Source organism: Rhagoletis pomonella, unplaced genomic scaffold, assembly GCF_013731165.1.
Source record: "Rhagoletis pomonella isolate Grant_MI unplaced genomic scaffold, Rhpom_1.0 Rhpom_scaffold_00002, whole genome shotgun sequence".
NCBI classification, from domain to species: domain Eukaryota; kingdom Metazoa; phylum Arthropoda; class Insecta; order Diptera; family Tephritidae; genus Rhagoletis; species Rhagoletis pomonella.
In genome coordinates this window covers 109,177,899-109,199,324 of record NW_023458556.1, presented here as the reverse complement: position 1 = coordinate 109,199,324, position 21,426 = coordinate 109,177,899, and the positions used below count along the sequence as shown (strand labels likewise).

The window sequence follows — 21,426 nt, the reverse complement described above, 5'->3', positions numbered from 1 at the left end:
TATTCCAAGCATTTTAGTTTTAACTTATGGGATAAATTTTGGTGTGCAGTTTTATAGCTTATTAAAATCTAGTATAATAAAGTGCAAGTTTGAAGTTTCTAAAAAATCGCGTTGATTCGATCGAAAAACTCTGTTTCCCTTCAGGATACTTCCAATAATTATAATAAAAAATTGGTTTATTTAATAATTTTTTAATAGTAACTATTTTTATAAGTCCCAAAAACCCCCAAAAAATGCAGTAAGGCTACCTATAAAACATGGTTATTTCCCATATACATATACAGGCCAATTCTCCGGGAATTTGTTTCTCCCGAGAAAGAAATCCTCTAATAATTAACTCCCGGGAGTGGCATTTTCCCCGACAACTTGGGAGGAGGAAATTCGAACTTCGAAAAAGCTGTTTGACACTTTTTTGAGAGCTCAACTCCGCCATTTAATATAAAAAATCCTCAGGGAATTTTTATTCGTGATAGGAGGAAAGGGAAAAGAGAGAAAACTCCCGGGGAGTTTCTGTTCAGAATCGGCCTGATAATACATAGAAAACTTTGACCGACTTCTAAATATTGTTTGAGCGTATGAGCGTTGCGCCAGCTACGATGTTAAAATCCTACTTGGCGATTTTAATACCAGGGTGGAGGATAAAGAAAGCATATTTGGTCCGACAGGCAGAAAATTCAAGCTTCATAATAACACCTTCGCCAACGAAGACAGGCTGATCGACTTAGAAGCAGCACGGAACATGGTAGTTAGTAATACTAGAAACCGGCATCGAAACATCCACAAAGCCACTTGGGTATCCCCTGATCAAAGAACAAAGAATCAAATTAACCATGTTGTGAAAGACGGAAGATATGCTTCGAGCGTTCTTGACGTGCGCTCCATCCGAGGAGCCAGAATCGACTCGGACCACTGCCTTGTTGCAGCTAAGGCCCGCATGCGCCTCTGTGCGATAAAAAATGTGCATCAGGCAACGCAGCAAAAGTTCGACATCGCAAAGTGCAGTCACAATGGACAGCCAGGTAGGGAAACTATATCGAACCGAAAGTATCGATATGGTACTCATTTAAAGTATCGCTGTAAAAATATCGGATACCCATTAATATCGGAATAAAGAGACTCGATATACCAAATATCGATACCAAAACAAAAAATAAAAAAAATCTGCATATTAGTGTCGTATGTAGGCCGCTACGGGGTAGTGATTAGAAACCTCCGAGCGTATTTCTGCCATGAAAAACAGCTTCTCATAAAAAATACAATCGGCGTAAAACATTAGGGACGCCCTTTGTGGCACAACATGAAGGCGCACGCAACAAATCGAAGGAGAAGCTCGGCCAAACACTAACATATTGTGTAAGCGCCGATCTATTATTATTATTACATCACGTAGAGATTGAGGTGTTTACTTAAAACACCGAGACAGCGTGTTCAAATCCCGCCATATGCAATCCTAACGATAGTAAAAAATTTCTGTTCTTTAAAGCCCAATTTATATCGGCAATAATTGATAATCACATTATCTTTGTAATTTGAGTTTATGACATTCGATACGATACTAGGGTTCTGGTACTCGATTCCAAAAGATATCGTTTTAAAACTATCGAGTAAAAAATGTAAATGGTATCGAATGCCAAAAGTATCGATATGGTATCGTATCGTATCGAAATTCGTGTCCCTACAGCCAGGAAATTTACCTGCTTAATCAAGCAACTACCCATCGCCTGGACACACATAAGTGAGCATATCCCAATCATTTCGTACTGCTTATGCAGCAACTAACTTCAAATTGATGTATAATCACCTAGCAGCCTCATTGAGATAAACCAAATGCTTACACTTTTGATACATATCTTTGCAAATAGTTCAATATTAGTTGTAAAATCATCTAACTGTGGGCAATTAACTATTTCAGCGTGAAAAGTCATCTGTAAAAGAAACATACTGACTTTGCATTGCTTTAAGCCTAAAGCATCTTAAATTAGTTGAAATCAAATACAGAGTCGGACAACCGACTTGCTGCTTGCACACAATTCAAACTGAACATTTGAAAGCACATTTACATGTATGTATGGCTATAGTAGCTGAGCGTGCAAAGATGTTTGCTACCCTGCAGGAAATCAAACTGGTTCAGAACTTGCGCTGAGCTAGCCCGAAAAGGGACGGTACTGGATCTTCATCTATCCCAACTCAATGCGTTCAACTGTCTTTTTTAACATGGCGATGCCCTACCAAGTGACAATTGTCGCCCTCTGCAGAACTTTTGAACTTGTTCTGAGCTGACTCTGGCTTGGATGGCTCTGAGACATCAGTTCCTAGTAGGGATGTCAATCCCGGGATTTCGGGATGCCGGGATCCCGGTATTTTTTAAGTCCCGAATATCCCGGGATTAGTCGATTTAAATCCCGGGATTCCTGGAAACAAGTTTTTTGTTAGCCAATTATGTTTTTATCACAAATATCCCCTCTCAAGGGCAAATTAAAAATTTTTTTGCAACCCTTAATGCTATAATTTCTTTAAGATCGCATTACCATCAAAAGAAGGAATAATTTTGCTTCGCTCGAAATGGAATAGGTGATGCACTTATATATTTATTGTTTACTTAAATGTGCTCACTTTTTTATTATTACTTAAATATACTGATAATATCTTAAATTGATCTCAAACAGTGATTCAAAAAATTTTATATAGTTACATAGGCAGTTACTGCTGTACCAAATACAGTCACTTACAAAAATATTTTGCATCGATTTTTTTTGCAATACTCAAAATATTTTTCATGGTATTTTTTTGTGAATTAAAAAAAATATATAGCTCATTTTACAACAAAAATCATGAAAATCAAAATTTCACACTTTAGAGAAAGTTGGTTTAAGTTCACCAAATTATCATAAAAATATCAAACTTTTTAATCATAACTTTTACAAAAAATTCTATTATGCAGTTTTATAGCCCATTTAATTTAATACAATAAAGTGCAATTTTAAAGTTGCTAAAGACTCCCTTGATTTTTGAATTTTTTTTACTAACGATGTTGGGCATTTTCTTCCTTATAACGAATTTTTTTGTAGCAAAAAAAAATATAAAATGTCAACGGGATGTTTTCGCAACTTCAAAATTGCACATACATATATATTTTTTTTAATTAACAAAAAAAAATACCATGAAAAATATTCTGAATATTGAAAAAAAAAATCTATGCAAAATATTTCTGTGAGTGACCGTGTATGCATTTGTACTTGTAGTACAAAAACTATGTTATAAATTAATGAGGATATGTACATGCATACATATATGTTTGTCAAATTTTATGTTTGTTTTTTGTTGATTGAAAATACTGATTTATCGCCTTAATAAATATGTAAATGAATTACAATAAATTTTACTTTTTTTTGTTTTATCAATCTGATTTAAAATAGTATAACAGGATGATCACAGATGTGTTGCACTTTTGCCTGAATTTCGGGACAATCCCGGGATCCCGGGATTTTATTTTCAGATCCCGAAAATCCCGGGATCGACAAAACCCCGAAAATAGACATCCCTAGTTCCTAGATAGTTCAAAAAGGGTTACCTCTGGGCTAGAAAAAATTTGGTTAGTTTTGAGCTGGTTCTAAGAAGTATAGTGTAGATACGGTGACCATAAATATGGATTCAAAATGAAGGACAATTTTTCAGTAATTTTTCAAAAATATGCCTACATATATTTACGTAGTATAATAATATCAAAAGAGTATTTATGATTCAAAATTCTTAATACATTTTAAGCTTTGAAAATGAATCACGTTTTCTTCATCGATATTATTTTTTACATGAATATTTATAAAAGTATAGTAAAACATATTATAATAACAAAAGCTTTCACGAAAAGTGAAAATCTTTAAAAGATTATTTTATAGGCAAATTTTGAGTCGTTAAAAACGAAAACAATACCATTTTTTTTTGTTTTTTGGTACTTTTCGCCGTTATTTATCAAAAATCGACGTCATGAATCGACGTAAACGACGACTTACAAAGGTATTTATGTGCCCTTTACAAAAATATATAATTTGTGCAGATTGCGCTTCATAGCATCTACATTTCTAATCCGAGTTTCATTATCTTTGGCTCAAAATTTACTGTAATGATATATCTTTATTATCGAATTTTTAAACTAATGAAAAAAATTATCGAATAAAACTGCGTATATGATTGAAAATCTCACTTTTTTTGACTTTGACGACAAAATGCAAATGGTCGCCTGTAGCACTAATAATTTTCATTGAAGTCGCCACAAGTTATATATTTTGGTAAGAGGCACATCAATACCCTTCGAGCTGTAAGTCGCTTACGTTGATTGGGAGATTTTTTCATGAGATATTGCAGAAAAGCTGCGAAAAGTACCAAAAAACACTTTTTTTTTGAAAAAATCCATCCATTGTCCGATAATTTTAAAATAACGATTAAAATGCGGGACAAATGCAGGACACCTGGAAAAAATCAGTACATTTTCAGGTTTTTCAGGTTTGAAAAACTACGCAGGACAGACCTTTGAAAAACAGTACGGTCCTGCAAAAAACAGAACGGATGGTCACCGTAAGTATAGAGCCTTTTCTTTAAATAAGCACGCATACAATTTTGTAAATAAGAAATACTTCATTTTATGTTTAAATAGCTATTTCTTTTGCACTAAACAGGCAAACTGTGCTTTAAAATTAGGAACATAAAGTGTAAGTTATTAGTTCATTTTCTAAACACGTTATTCTTAAAAATAATTTATGTATATTTGCTACGTATAACGGGTATTTCTGGGATACTTATAATTAAAAATCTAAACTAAGTCATTTCAAAAAATGAGAAAAACGGTGATATATTGAATGCTTATTTGTGATAACTCAGCGTTAAATTGTATTAAATTTATTGAAACGTAATACATAGACTCTCCGGTATTGAATTAAGAATATATAGAATTTTGAATATTCGCAATGGTTTTCATGCTAGATATTTTTCGTAAATTTTTAATTTAAGGATGGCTCATAGGTATTATAACATAAACAAATAAATTCACGTTTCTAACTGTGGTGGAAATTTAGTAGAATTCTAGAAACTATTATAAAAACTTCAATATTTTAAATCAGAGTTTATAAATATGCAGTTCTATAGCCCATTAAATTTTAGACTAAATAATCGCACTGATTTTTTATAACTCTTTCTACGCACGACTTGAAGGTATTCTCTTATTTAAATATTTTCGTTTAAGATGCAAGATTACACTTTACTACACTAAAATTTGATGGGCTACAAAACAGAATACTTGAAATTTTTATAAAAAATCTATGATTAAAAAGTTTGAGATTTGAAGACAGTTGTTTAGAGTTCTGTCAAGTTTGCAGCACAGTTAGGAATTTGAATTTAAATGGTTTATGGAGTATGAGACATAGTCCTTAGATAAAAAACTTAACGAAAAATATTTAAAATGAAAAACATTGGAAATTAAAAAATATCACTGCATAACTAAACATTTCGGGTGTTCAGTGATATATTTACGTATGTACAGTATCGTTCATATCAATAGCACTCCTATTTCAAAGTGAGATTGTTTGCCACTTTAGTTGATTTTCTTTTTTAATCTGATTAAAAGGTCAAAAATTTTGATGAAAAATCGTTTAATTTAACTTTGTTTTGTATAAAGTTTTAAAACGCGGTTTATATTATTTTGTTTTAAGCATGATCATATTTTTATAAAATAATAACAAACAAATTTTAACTCTCAATATACTGTGAATATTTAAAAAATAAATGGTGTACGCATACTTTTGCTGTTAAGTGTAACTGAACAAAATTTTATGGTTATATTTTACATTCAATTTTATACGTACGTATATATGTATAAAAATGACATTAATGTTACCAATAACGACTTTTTTGGAAATATTTGAGCAGTTGCCCCATAAACTAGATAATTACATATCGAAATTACATTAAATAATCGAAACAAGTTTGTTATTAGTTTTAGGGTCTAAGAAAATCGAACAAATACTATAGTGGGATATTTGTGCATCTTTTGTTAGCTTTCACATGACCAGGATGAATAACATTGATGACAGCGCAATGAAACTACTTGATCCCAAAAACGTTCTATATTGGTACAGTTTTTGAAGTTACCTTCACTCAGCCTCAATTTGCGAAATAAATTCAATTAAGTCTGCATCGTTTAACAATGCAGGAAATTGGTCGGATGCGGCAAAATTGATACATCAGTATCAGAAAGAACTTTATGTGGTGTAATAATTTCAAGATGTTTAATATCTTTTCGATCAATTAAATAGATAGGCAATGGCAAACCTCCGAGTGTATTTCTGCCAATAATAACAGATTCTCATAAAAATTCAATCGCCGTTCGGAGTCGTCGTAAAACTATAGGTCCCTCCGCTTTGTGTGACAACATCAAGGCGCACGCCACAAATTGGAGGAGAAGCTCGGCCAAACACTAACATATGTGTAAGCGCCAATCTATTATTAAATAGAATAGAGAATAGAAAGGGTGATAATAACCTAACCAAAGGCCTGTGAAATGCACCATTTTAAAAAGAATTGAACCAATGGACCAAACGAAAGGAAATGGACCAAATTTGGTCCATTTGGACCAAAACGGCAACCGTGTTTGCAGTAGTTCAGAGACAGTTCTGAAATTTGTAGGGCGGAACTAGCGCTTTGCCAGACTGTCTCTAAATTTTGCTGCAGGGTACAATTGGTCGCGGCCAAGAATGTCCATGTGCAAATCTCATTATGCAGAGCATTTAATTTAAAATTTTTAATTTCGGGGTTTCTTAATTATGAAAAAGCATCTGTGAAGTGCAGAACGAAAGCGTAATTAAACGACTGACTTTAAAGTGCTTTAAGCCAAATGCGTTTTAAAGTATGTAGTTGAAATCGAATGCAGAGTCGGATAATTGACTGATGCCTAGGACATCGCTATGTTAAAGTCATCGTTCCAAGGAAGAAAGTCAGATCTTCAACTAGTTGTGGTGGGTAAAAAACTAATTGAACATCGATATTTCAACTAGTTTCTTTCCGTCTAGGGCTATACCAAACATGCTTAAAAATACCATTTTAAGCGCTTAAAAATGTAATTAAAAAAGGAAAAAATGCTATCATATATGTTTAAAAAATAAAATAATTTACTAATATTCTTCACAATTTTTTGGTTAAAATACTTACATATAAGCAAAATACATCTATATATATAAATGTGAATGTCTTTTTGTTTATTACCTTATAACTTTTGACACTTGCGAAACTTTGCACACTTGTTTGTTTTTATCCCGGAAGGTTGGAAGACATAGACAAAAATCGGCAGTACTGGAAAAGGGGGCGTGGCACCTCCCATACTAACTAAAATTTTCATGTTTTATATCTCTTAAAATATTTGTTATTTGTTTTTATTATTTTATGGCCTTATAACAATTATATTCAACAATTTTTAATGAGCTTGAGGCCGTTTTTAATGAAAAGCTTATTGTGGAAAAGCAACAATAATTTGAAAAAATTGTAGAAGTGATAGCTATTTCGGAAATCACCACATTTCCTCATCAGACTTCTTTCAGCAGGATTCGAACCGACGATCTCACTGACTCAGCCAGTTGCCTACGCACTGTGCTAAGTTCGCATTGTAAATTATCGTTGCTTTTTTCCCACTTTTTCATTTGTTAAGCCAACACAATCAAGCGCAGCTATTCCGCTGCAATTCATACTTTATCATGTGGTTGTTGGTTTTGTTGGTTTTTGTTAATAATTCTATTTTTAGAACGTTTAACTTTTAGGTGTGCTCGTCTTTAAGTTATTTGTTTTTGTTCTTTTATGGCCTTATAACAATTATATTTAACAATTTTTATTGAGCTTGAGGCCGCTTTTAATGAAAAACTTATTGTAGAAAAGCAACAATAATTTGAAAAAAATGGTAGAAGTGATAGCTATTTCGGAAAACACCACATTTCCTCATCAGTCCTACTGAAAGAAGTCTTGGTGTCGAGATAAATGAAATTAATTCCATACTCATGGGAAAAAATGGGCGGAATTGGAAAAGGGGGCGTGGCATCTCCCGTAGGCGTGAAATATTTAATCAGCTATAACTTCGGAACCGTAAGTCACATGAACTTGAAATTTGATATGCAGACATACCTATAGTAGGTGCTTATAGGGGGCGTGGGTCATCTCATAGGCGTGGAATTTTTAATCAGCCATAACTTCTGAAAAGTCACATAAACTTGAAATTTGGTATGCAGACATATCTATGGTACATAGGTGCTTATGGTAAGGTACGTTTATATAAATGAGTTTGTAAAAGGGGGCGTAGCGCATAACACATGCGTTGAATTTTGTATCAGCCATAACTTCGGAACCAAAATTTGCATGGCCCCTGTAATTCTTTCTGATATGCCTTTCGAATTCTCAGGACTCAGTTTCCAGCTCGCTTAGCTTTTGCAATGACAATAAACAAGAATTACTTAAAGCGAAACCCAAAACTTTATCGAAAATAAAATCTATGATAATTGCATTGGAAAATGCATTTATGTTTATAGAAGATTTGAAGTATTAAAAACATGCTGTGAAATAATATTAGAGTTATTATACCAAAGCAAATAGATAGCTTAAATTTTAATATTACAACATTGGTATTTCTACTATTACTTACATAAATACATATCGTCGTTTAAAGTGCAAAACCGCGTAACTGACATTTGCTGCCAAAAATTGGATTTGCACACACAAGCTCTTGGCTCAGTTCTTATCCATTCGTTCTGAATAAATACTTGCCAGAAATGCGATTGCTTTAAAGAGAACCATTTTGAAATTTGAGTGTTTTTACTATCTAGAAAATAATTTATGCAACCCCACATATGCGGTTTTACATTTTGTTGATACGCGGGTTTGTACTTTAAACGACGATATATTATTTATTGGAGATATTTTAATGTAAATAACAACACCTGCTGTGCGAAAAAGTTATTATTACATTTCATTACATAACACCCAAGCTCTACAACTGTCCTTCAGTATTCTCCTAAAGTAAAATTAGAGCAGAAATAAAATACATCTATACATAAATTATTTTTCATATTTGTAAGAAGACGTGAAGTGAAACCCGCGGGTAAAAGCTAGTAGTATATAAATATGAAAGTACATACGCATGTAAAAAATACAGTACAATAAAACAAAAACATTTGAGTATCTTCAGTTATAGTCCAAGAGCTGGAAAATATGCAAGAGTTTTCTCAAGGCTAATATTTTCAGAATGGGTTACATTTTAGCGATGGAAAACGTTAGTTCAAATTCAACACTTTCAGTACCGGGACACCTGGCGCCGGACGCGCGCGAAGGTGTAATATTAATTAACATCTTTAAACTGTTTTCTCAAAGCTGAAATTTTTTATAAGACAGGTACATATGTAAATGTAATAAAAAGCAAGAATCTATATATTATTCTGAAACAAGGCGCTTATTCCCAGCGGTATACAAGTCGTACAGAGACAAATTATACATCAAATCAAAGTGCTCGATCTGAAACTTTGCACATTAAGATTTACACTTTTCAGATTTAAGATTCAATTAACCATTTTCGAAATATTTGCGTCGAAAGATTTTAAAATTTTTACATTGAGTAAAGCATTGCTACGTTCGTTTCGATAGGCAGCGTCTCATACACAGCATATACAGTAATAAACCTATTCGCAGTTTTTCACCAATTGGTCCCCGAGGAGTACTTTTGGGTTGTGTGCAGCGTTTTCGTTTTGGGCGCACAACAACACTTACTGTGGGGAATTTCGCCTCATGATTAGAAAAAGGTATTTTCGAGGATGTGAGTGATATGTCAGCAGAGTAGACGTGTTTTTGAGTAGCTGCAGTTTAATCCGAATTGTATTAAGTCCACCGGGAGTTAATTTACTAAAAAGCCACAACAATCTTTGTAAGAGGTTCTGCTGTCCGTGTAAAAGGAAATTGCATAAACTTTCATTTATCTACTTGTGATACTGTGGATTTAAAACCTTTGCCAAAAATATCAACACGAACAACGACCGCGAGAAAAGTGTCCCCATCTCCGCAAACCCTCCAGTACAGGGTAAGTTTCTCATTACTGATGTTCCAAGCACTGCTTTGAATGCGTGGTTTGTGAAATTTTAGAGTCACCTAGAGTTTCAAAGGCTAAGCATAATTGAGCAGTTAACGTTACGATTAAGAGAATCGGAGGAGCGAGTAATGGAGCGATTCAGCGAGTTGTCGGCATTAATAATAAACTTGAAGTCGGCGGTTAAGCATATCGAAGAGCGTGTGAAAAAACGGAATCGGAATGTGGTAATGTTGAGAAACTGCGCAGCGAGGTATATACACTGACCGAACAAGTAAATGCCCATGAGAACAACCTAATATAATCGGATGTTATTGTTAGTGGATTGCCCGCAAGAAAAGATGACAACATTCTTAATGATTTCTTCCAGCTGTGCCAAATGCTTCAAGTGAAACTAGCACCAATGCGTTCTGCCTTCCGTTTGCGACCAAATGGTAAAACAGAAGCTCCCGTTATCGTTAAATTGAGCTCGGATGCAGATCGTTTTAAACTACTGAGGGCGGTAGCGAGATACTTCAAAGATAAGAGACGGCCGCTTGCTCTTAGCGATGTTGGCCTCAATATCGAAGGGAAGCTATTTATCCACGAATGTCTTACAAAAAGAAATCGGGAGCTAATGCACTTTGCTACTCAGCTTAAGAAGCAAAAAATTGTAACGTCGGCGTTCTCTATTCGTGGGCCAGTGTTTGTCAGAGGTCGTCCCCAAACTGATGCTGTAATAGTAACCGACAAAGCGACTATAGAGAGTATTGCAGCTGCCAATAAGTAAACAATCATTTGTTAATCACCTTGCGTTGTATCCACACTGTTATGTCTGAGCTAATATTATTATCTTACATGTCTAAGTTAAGATTATTCCCTTATATGTCATTTGTGTGCTTAATATTCTCTGCTTTGCAATGTAATCTCTTTTATTTTAATCTCACTTATATTTATCTCCGTATTCCCTTGCAATGTATTATTTTATATTTTGATCTCATTTATATTTATTTCCGTATTCCCTTGCCTTATTTAAACCCCACTACCTTTTCTTCTAACTACCAGCTTAAATACACCTTGCATACCCTTTCAACTATAAACTGCCAATGCGTAATGAAATAGCAAAACAAGTTGACAAAGAACATGCAAGAGGAATGCTTAAACTAATTTCTTATCGCTACAATAGGTTTAAAGTTTGTCATTTGAATGCGCGAAGTTTGAATGCTGAGAAAATTTACTATTTAAATTTTGTCTTTAATAGTTTGAACATAAATTTAATATGTATCACAGAGACAAGGTTTAAAGGTCATATTGATGATAAAGTAGTTTCTCTGCGCGACTACACACTAGTAAGATGTGATAGAATAGCGAAGACTCGAGGGGTGGCATTGCTTTATATTTTAAAAATAATTTTAAATGGAAAGAGATCTGCAGATCAAATCATTCACACGAAGTCGAATACGATTTTGCTGATTTTTTTTAATAACACCCAAGTGTCTTGTGGCATACATTTACAACCCTAGCAAAAGAAATGACATCACTGAGATTTTATAAATTGGTGGATTTCGCCATCTTCTTTGAGCATATTGTTGTATGTGGTGACTTAAATATAGACCTCCTTTGTAATGATTTATCTTCCAGTAGTTTGATAGATAGCTTTCAATCGTTAGGAATTTCAATCGTAAATAAATGAGTAGTCCACTTGCAAAGTGCGCCATGTAAATTTTTTTCGATTTTTAGGTTTTGGTGGATTACGTACCAATATTTAAAGTAGTTTCATGTCCAGTAACAACAAAGTGCAAAATCTTTTTATATTCTGAAAAAATAGCATCAAATGTTAAGTCATCTTCCAAAAGTCGCTATCATACTTATTTATAAACTTTCAAAAGTATCTATCTTTTGATGAACTTAGAAAGCTGCTTTAGGTCATATAGACTGTTAATGTTATCTTATGACATGTTATGTTATGTTACAATTTTATAAGGCTCTTATTTATCCAAATTTTCAGGTAATAATAAAAAAGATTCAATTTAAATGTTACGTGTTGTCGTAGTCGTTTTTTCAAATTTATGGCTTTCTATTATAAATATGCTACTCGCTTTGCACCCCACAGCAAACCAAGTCTCTTGGATGTGTTCGGTGTCAGTGACAGAGATCACGTCAGTCACATTGATCAGCTTCCCATGCCTGGAGTCTCTGATCATGAGTTGATATTCTTATCCTACAAAATTCAGTTCAATAGGCAAAATCAAGCAAAGGAGTTGTTTTTTAGAGATTTTAAGCGTATTAACTATGACCTCTTAAATAAGGAGGCTGCTGGGCTTAATGTGTTGGTCTGGAATATGTGTTGGTCATTCGCAACAGTTGATGAGAAGCTGCAACATTTCAATGCACTAATCAACCATCTATTTGATAGGTTTGTACCAATGCGTAAAGTGAAAGTGCGTAGTAATAAGAAACCATGGTTTACGTCGGACGTGTTGTCTTTAATTAGGGAGCGTAGTAAAGCATATAAGAATTGGAAAAATGATAGGAGTTACGGTTGCCAGACGTACTGATTTTATCAGTACAGTACTGATTTTTCAGCTCTTGTACTGATTTTATTAATTTCTTCAATCAGTACGCTAATGTCCTGATTTTTCAAAATTTGTACTGATTTTTACTGAATTTAAAACAAATACTTTATGAATTTCTTAAGGTTTTTACATAACGTTGGAACTTCCTTAAACTGTACTTTGAAAAGTAAGAAGAAAATAATTTAATTATAAATGACATGTTTCATATAATGTTTGATATGCCCAAGAAATTAATACAACAAAAATATCAATCGTTTTATGGGCATATCGCCGGGTCGCTACGTACCAGTTGCGATAATATGATGGAGGTTAAATTATTTAAAAGGAGGCTGACGTTTTTTGTCGAGTGTTGCCAGTTGTCTCGAAAATAACTTTCAGTTTAATAACAACAAAATTGAATATTCGAATGGCTCTTGCCCATAATTTACAATTCTTATTTAACAATTTACTGACATTGTAAAAGGGTTTTGCATACAAGGCATAGAGTTAGATACTTTTTTTAACGAATTCTTAGTATTTCAAAGTTTTTGCGTAGTTGAAAAAGTTACTTTAAGCAGGGGCGGACCCAGCAGCAATTCTTAAAAAATTTTATTTTTCAAAAATTTTGAGAATTGTAGGAATTCTAACAAATTTTTTCTAGGTAAAAGTGTCGAATATACAAAATTGATCAAACGAAATTAAAAGTTTTCGAATGTTGAAAACATTTTCATATTTCGTCGTTTTTGAAAATTTAAAAAAAATTCGTAATTCTTGAAGAGTAAAAAAATTTTTGGGCGTTGATGTTTTAAAAATTTTCAAAAAACTTAAAATTCTCAAACTTTGGTATATCAATACAAAATTTTGAAAAGTCCAGAAAAGTGGAACAATTTTGGAATTCTTCAAAAATGTTAATATCTTTTAGAATTCTAAGAATTTTCTATTTTTTACACATAAGTACATGGACATAAGAATTTTTCGACAATTCGTGATGTTTCACATTTTTACATTTTAGGATGGATTTAAGGATAAATAAAATTCTCAAAATTTTGGAAAATATAGAAAATTTCTAAAATCTCAATAATTTTGTACATTTCAAAATATTCTCATTTTACTAAAATTTCTAGAATCTCCCGGATTTCGATAGTTTTTGAAATTTTGGAAATTATTCTAAAAATAAGAAATCTCAAGAAATTTAATAATATTATAAAATTCAAAATTTCGGAATTTTCGTTGTTTTCTAAACCTGCGAAAATATTCAAGCTTGCTGTGACTTTCAGCTGTGTAAAATAATACAAATTCGAAAATATAACAAAAAAAGTAAAAATTGAAAATTAAGTATATACATAATTTCAAAATTTTGAAAATTCAGTGAATTCGAAAAACCTATAAGCCTACTTAAATAACATAATACACAGCTAAAATTTCAAAGTCAAGTGAAATTTCACACACTTTTTCCATGAATTAAAATTTTCAAAAGCATCCATTCATTAGGTTTGTTCCCCAAGCTACTCAAAGTCACTTTGAGTTACATATACGCGCTCCGCAAGTAAGTTTTCGAGTTTCTTTGATATACGCTTACAGTTTGAACCTTGATCGAGTTTTTCCCCAATTTCCCCTACCTGGGTCCGCCACTGGTTTAAGCCATGAGGAAATATAGACGAAGTCCTTAAATAGTGGTACTTTTCCAGAGTTTTTACTTTTTTTCAATACCACACTCAAACGAAGCAACTGAGAGGATCTTAAGTACAAAGTTTGCTTCCTGGCGCAAAGAGAGAAAACGGCTTCTAATAAATTTTTTTTAAAGTGAACTTCATATTTAAAGTAATTTTAAAATTAAATGTATAGAATTCTTTGACTATTTAAACACTGAAGATGGAAGTGATCTCATTATTGCTATTCAAAAATGTCATAAATATAAAATAATTTATTGGCTTCTGTGTACACTCATGTCAAAATGAATAACACTTTTATTTTTTATGAACTATATTTTATTAATATACCAAAATATTGTTAAAAATAACTACTCTGGCGTTTTAAAGTATTATCTGATACTTACATTCATAATTTTGCTTTCAATAAAAATGTACTGAAAAGTACTGATTTTTTTAGCATGAAAAAGTCTAACGTACTGATTTCGCGCATAAAAAATCATGGGAAAAATATCGTGTTGCAAGAAATAAAGTAACTTCAAGCGCCAGAGAAGCCAAAAAGGCATACCTTCAATATAAGCTTAATGTTAGTTTGCCTTCCAAAGTCCTTTGGAAAAACTTTAAATCCCTGGGGGTCTCAGGTTTGTAGTCTGAACCCAGAAATATTAGCTCTGATCCAATACTTTTCGTGAAAAATCCTGTAAAACTGTCAAACAGCAAAATTACTCTCTGAAGTGAGAGTAAAAAGTGAGTAACAACAAAAAGTACGGGAACAAAAAAACATTTTTCCAGTAAAAACGTCAACCAGTGATTGCTTGACACTTTTCATGATTTTACCAGAAGAAAAAGTTCGGGTAAAATCTTGCAACTTCATTCTCTACACAACTCTCCAAAAGTCGCTCTGATTTACAGGATTTTGGAGGATTTTGGAGTACGGGAACATTTTTCCTGTAACTTCCTGCAAGTTCGTGTAAAATCCTGTAAGTTCATAGAGTACTGGATCAGAGCTATTAAATGCGAACTTTCTAGCATCGAACTTCCCAGTGGTATCACCTGAATTACCTGCTACTGTTTCTGTGCGAGAGAATGCTGGTGATAATGAGTTTGAATTTGTATCTGCAACAGAGGCGGATTTTATACAGTGTGTATATGCTGTAAAGTCGTATGCTATGGGTGCTGATGGTATTTGTCTTAGATTCCTTAAAATTATCCTTCCATTTGTAATACCATCACTTACGCATATAATTAATTTCTCACTCGCCTCATCTACATTTCCATATCTCTGGAAGATGGCAAATACAATACCTGTGCAAAAAATAAAATGTCCTACCACTCCCCAGTACTTCAGACCAATAAGAATTTTACCGGCCCTATCGAAAGTTTTTGAGAAATTCTTGGCGCGACAAATTACCTCCCACTTGGACAAAAATAGTTTTCTGAGTAGTTTCCAGTCGGGTCAGTATAGTTGCTCTACAGCCGTGCTTAAAATTTTTGAGGATATTCTACCTACCTAAAATTGTCTAACCGTACTAGTACTGCTTGATTTCTCAAAAGCTTTTGATAGTATTGATTACAACATATTACTGCACAAACACACATCACAACCAGTGTTGCCGCGAGTCATTTTTAGTGGTAGCCAAATTCCTTTAAAAAAAGGGCTAAAAAAGAGCTAAAAACATTCGTTGTGGCTAAAAATGGTAGCTAAAATTTTGTACTTACATATACATGTATAGGTATACACGCAAACATTTTCTATAAGTAATGGTATAGAAAAACAATGAACTCTGGAAAAAGCTAATATTTTATCCAACTAAAAACCTTTTTGTATAAAAGGGGAAATATACGACACCAGCTTGCTGGCTCCATCAAGTGATTGTACCATTAGGCTCGAAGCATATAACTTACCAGCATGCTGGTGCAATATTTATTTATTTACAAATGAAGTCGAGGAAAGATCGAAACGATTAGAGCCGAAATTTAATAATTTTTCTACCATTTTGTTAAAATTGTTTTTTTTTTTTTAAATTCACAACTGTAATATCGTGAACTTAATCTTCCAAAACTCATATAGTACAAAAAATTTCCGCCAAAATACTTTTTACTTAGGAAATTGAGCTAATTTCACCACTCACGACACCAGCAGGCTGGTACAATCATAAAATTTTCAAACAGTTTTTGAAGTCGCACCATAAGCTGGTACAATCGCATCACCAGAACATACACGGTCAATCGACTTGATGGGCCATTTATCAAATTAAGCATATTAAGGGCCGTAAACTCATCTATTTTAAACTATAGTTAAATCGTTAATAGATAAGTTAACAGCCCTAATACTTTTACAGTATGTACATCTATATACAAATACGCCACAAGAAAATTTTGCAATCCCTTTTTTGAAGGCACCGTTCGCTCGATTTCACTGAAACATACACCGATTTAAAGGATATAACTTCCTCTAATCCAGAAATGTTAATCCCGATATATAGGAGGCGGGGCATCTGACATATAGACTAAAATGTGAAAACCACTATATCTCTAAAACGAATTATGCTGGGGAACTGAAACTTAGCACGGATGCATAGATTATAAATACCCTACTTACGGTGAAAAATGGTAGGTACTGGGATAGTGGGCGTGGCACCTCCTATACAAACTGAAATTCTCTTATCGGTCATCTCTGCAACCGCCTATGCTAACGTCCTGAAATTTGACACAGCTGTTTATGATATGGAATAACGTACTTATTATTATTATTATTTACGGCGAAAAGTGGTAGATTTTGGAAAATGGGGCGTGGCCCCGCCCATGCAAACTGCAATTCTTATATCGCTTATCTATGGAACCGTCTATGCTGTGGTCCTGAAATTTGACACAGCAACATATGTTGTCAATTTCGTACTTACGGCGAAGAGTGGTAGATTTTGAAAGGAGGGCGTGGCATCGCCCCTTCAAACTGAAATTATCTTATCGGTCATCTCTGTAACCGCTTATGCCGACGTCCTGAAATTCGACACAGCATCATATGTTGTCAATACCGTACTTATGGGCTTATTTACAGTCTGAATTGTTTGACGTATTAGTCAGTGACATCTCATCTATACATACAAATACATATGCATATTTTTTATAAATGAAAATCGAGGTTCCTTTTTCGGTCTATTTTCAAAACCTACTGAGGAGACTTGGTAGAATTAGCATTAATCAATCCGGTATTAACGTTCATAATTCGATTTTAGGTTTTCCTGTAAATTCGCTATAAATTATGCTGGTGTACTTCAAAATAGTAATTCGCATAAAGGATTCAGTATTGGTGACAGGTAAAATTCAAAAGTGTATGAAAAAGGATGTCGAATTTCGACAACTGGGCGATACTAGTATGTATAAAAACGTAAGGAACATACAATACATATATGTATATACATATATCAGTCTTTCTTGGTTTAAAAATTCATCTCTTACATATATGAAAAAAATGAGATCAAATTAAGCATATACAACTTTTTCATGCCAAGTATGAATAAATTCTCAAAAGGGCTAAAAAAAGGGCTAGAGGCAATTTTAAATTTATGTGGCCAAAAAAAGTATGTGGTAGCTAAATCTAGCCACCAAAGGGCTAAAACGGCAACACTGATCACAACATAAATTTCGTTATCATTATAAATTTGGGGCTTTTTCTTTACAATTAATAAGAAGCTACTTTAGTAGGTTTTATTCTGCGGCAGTTGGGAAGTGCATAAAAAATGCATACCCAATGAAGAACGAGCGAATTATTTTTAAACACAAGTGCGTGTGTTTATTCGCCGCACTTGGCCTTGGGCGGGAGTGCAACACAAGTGCGTGTGTGTGTTCGCTGTTCTTTGTTTATGCGGGAAATGCATAAGTCGCTTAAACACTATATATATAGTAAACCAAATAGGCGGACCAGACGTTATTCAAAATGAAAAATGTAAAAAAATATACTTTTCCGTATACTCTGTAATATTCCTCCGCAATTTTGTAAGGTAAACTAACAATTTATAATCGTTGCTTAGCTGCGAAATATGTTCTCTTAAATTATATACATATGTTTGTATAAATATGAGGACGTATTGAACATTTTGAGTATGCAGATTTTTTATGCTGGTATATTCAATTATACTTGATGTATTATTTAATTTTTTTTTTGTTTCGTCACACCGTGTTATAAATAAAAAATTCATTAAGGGCAGTTAACTTATCTATTTTAAAGTATAGTTAAATCATTAGTTAAACTTAACTACACAAAATTCTGTTAATTTTTCTGTAGTAAAGTTTAACTAATGATTTAACTATAATTTAAAATAGATATATTAGCAGCCTCTAATATGATATTTTTATTATAGAAATTTATGTGCGCTATGTGTTTTCTGCCATCTGCTGTAATTACTTAAGAGGTAAACGTCTTGGCTGTTCACCAAACCGGTCTATAGTTTTATCAATAATCCCAGATTGGTTCTGTGATACAAGACTTTCGATGTACGCTTAGAAGACACAAACCTAAACTATAAATATATTTTTGAATAGCTAGGCTCGCACCCATGCAAGTCGCGCCCATTTTATCACCAAGGGAGTCAAAGCCACGCTTTACTCACAGAGCTTATTGATGAATGATGCAATAGAACACAATAATCGAATGTCTTATGTGGATTTTGTTGGTAACTGTCTGTATTTTTGGCTCTTCTGACCTGTTTTCTTAGGTGTAAGTAGACCTTGCTTTCATCTCTAATTTAAACGAAAAAAAGAAATTGTGCCGATTAGGTAGTTAATACAAATACTAGTAATTGAGGAACCGAGTCCTCAATTAATGCCGTGCCCAAATTATTTTGTTGTGCCATCAATGGCACGCGTACCTTTGGTTCGCCAGCCCTGTCATGGAGCAAACAAAAGTGGCCATTAAAGCCGTTTTTCATGTGCTTAACCGCGAAAAACCTCAATATCTTGGTGCAGTTCTGAATTCGTTCTCGAGTTCTACGCAGAAAATTACTTCTGAAACGACATATAGCTACACAGCAACAGAAACTTTCAAATCTGTATTCATAATTATCATGTTCTTAATTTATTTTGATTATGTGTAAAATCGCAAGTCTACTGAATTCGTGCTACTTATTGCATAAAACAGACTACAAGCCATTTAAAAACCTAACTATAATCTACACGTATATATGTATATAGCACAGGTACCTTAACAGTATTGACCTCAAAATTAAATAAATACGTAGTTCTTGAATTATATAAGGAGAGCAGACTTTTTCGATAATATAAAGCAGCTTTAAAAAGTACTTCCAAAAATTGTAATATAGCAGTCCGCTGTTGAAACATTTATAACTCCTAAACAACATGAGTTACAATATATTTTAGGTATATATTAAATAGTGCCCCATACTTATGCTTTCAGATGCAAAAAGAAAAACTATCCGAAAGTTGTATTCTAGCGAGTTTGAGCGGTATTTGAAAAGCACTGTGAGCCAAAACGTATTGTAACAGTGCGCGTTTTGAGTTATATGATCATCTTCTTTAATTTATAGAGTCAGAAACAATCAGCACGAAGAACAGTGTAAGATTTGACCTATCTAGCTGCTTTTAATTATATAATTCGAAAACTATTGAAGATAGATTAATGTAATTTTGCACAAGGTACGTTATAAGATATGCGAAGATTTTTACAAAAACATTGGTCATTTAGAGGTACTGTCACGCCACCCTATTATACAACTGTAATTTTCAAAAAGGCAAAATCTGATATATTTAACAAACTACAAAAACTAAAATGCCCAAAATTGATATTTAGAATTTCCTTCTAACAAGGAATTATAAACTGGCAGAGATGGACTTAACATTTTTTTTAATTATGAGCGTTGCAAATATCAATAAAATAGTTAAGTTGGGTCAACAAAATTCCGTTATGAGTTCAATATTTCTTGCTCTATTTACAAAAATGGGGTATCATTGGAAAGGTAATGAATCAATCTTTCTCTATTCAAAGGCGAAAATACAAAAATTTGTCTCGGTCGAGATCAAATACAAATTAATTACTCGAAGAAAATAAAATTCCTAGTAGGCCTGAAAAAAGAAAATTTCATCAAAACCAGCAATTTCCAGCAGCTAAAGTTGTATTGTTTAAGGTCTAAGAGGAAATAAACTGAGATACAAATTTTTTCGAATAATCGCGGACAACGAGTTTGCGGGTCTAATAAAATTAATAAATTGCAAAAATTAAATTTAAGTTAACATCATTTTACTTTAACATGAAATACTCAATCCTAGTTTAATAAAATCCCAAAAATATGTATTCATTAAAAACAACATATCTAAAAAAATAAGACCATAATGGTATTTCAGCAATTGTTGCATAAATCACATAACACCAACAACTTAAACATTGAGATTCAGTTTCAAATATACAAGTTTAAATACTATTGCGCTTGGTAATCTTCCAAATCAAAACCCCTTATTGTCGTATGTCGTAAACTTTAAAAGCTTAAATAAATGTTTAGCAAACTTGAAACCACAACCAACTTTGTTTTCAACACTGCGAAAATTGATAATATGACTTTGATGGTACTTTGCGAACCCCCTTAATATATTTTTTAGGCATTTAAAGTTTACGACATACAACAACATACAAGGTGGTGGCTATTGCATATAAGTAAAAATCCCGTGTATTTTGTTATTGCTTTTTGGTACATCAAGGTGTCAAAACAAAAGAAAATAGGAGATAATTTTCGCCATTTCGTCTTAGATGACATTCTCCTGTACTAGTGTAGAAACAAAAATATCCAATCATTGCCACCCGTTAAAAAATTAAATACAATTAAGCTAAATGAATTACTACAATATCGGTATCAATGGAGATGATTTTGTAAATGCTTTATTCCTAAACAACAGGTGGAAAGGTTACCACCTGTTTAAAAATCAAATTCAACTTTAATTGAGGGAATAAGACACACATTTGTGTTAAAGTTCTCAAAAATACCTTTCATTTGACATCCGTTTTAACAGTTTCAGTTAAATTTTGTAAAATCGAAAATAAGTGCCCCCTTAAACTAATATCCTAAGCGATCATACCTACTACAATGCACTGTTTAAGAGCCTTCTTTTAGTACCCACGAATAGTAATAATGTG

The 21,426-nt window shown here is 33.0% G+C and overlaps 1 protein-coding gene across 2 annotated transcripts in view; it reads left to right on the top strand.

Annotated features, from left to right (window-relative positions):
* LOC118734313 (sodium-dependent nutrient amino acid transporter 1) overlaps positions 1-21,426 on the top strand; it is a gene marked incomplete at its 5' end in the record, with an annotated part of 164,808 nt that overhangs the window by 15,385 nt on the left and 127,997 nt on the right.